Below are 334 nucleotides of genomic sequence, written 5' to 3' on the forward strand. Positions count from 1 at the left end.
GCCTCTCCAGCGTTTACAAGCCGTTTGGGTTACCGCAGCTCGGAAATCCCTCGGCTACTGCAGGCTCCCTTCCACCAACAACAACAGCGGAGCTAATCCTCTAAACCACCGCTAGCCGGACGCGCTTTCCTGTCCTAGAGATCCACCGCGGACCATTGTTGGAGGGGCTGTTTACACTGAATCCAGCAGTTCAGCGGCCTTTGGGAACAGCGAGGATGGGCTCTGGAAAGACCACATTCCAGACACCGCCCCGGGCCTGCCTCCCACCCGCGGGTCCTCTTCCCTCGGCGGGACGGCGGCTGCCCCCCAAAACCCCGCTTCAAGAGGCTGCTCG

This window comes from Pterocles gutturalis, unplaced genomic scaffold, assembly GCF_000699245.1.
Source record: "Pterocles gutturalis isolate BGI_N339 unplaced genomic scaffold, ASM69924v1 scaffold6176, whole genome shotgun sequence".
Lineage (NCBI taxonomy): Eukaryota > Metazoa > Chordata > Aves > Pterocliformes > Pteroclidae > Pterocles > Pterocles gutturalis.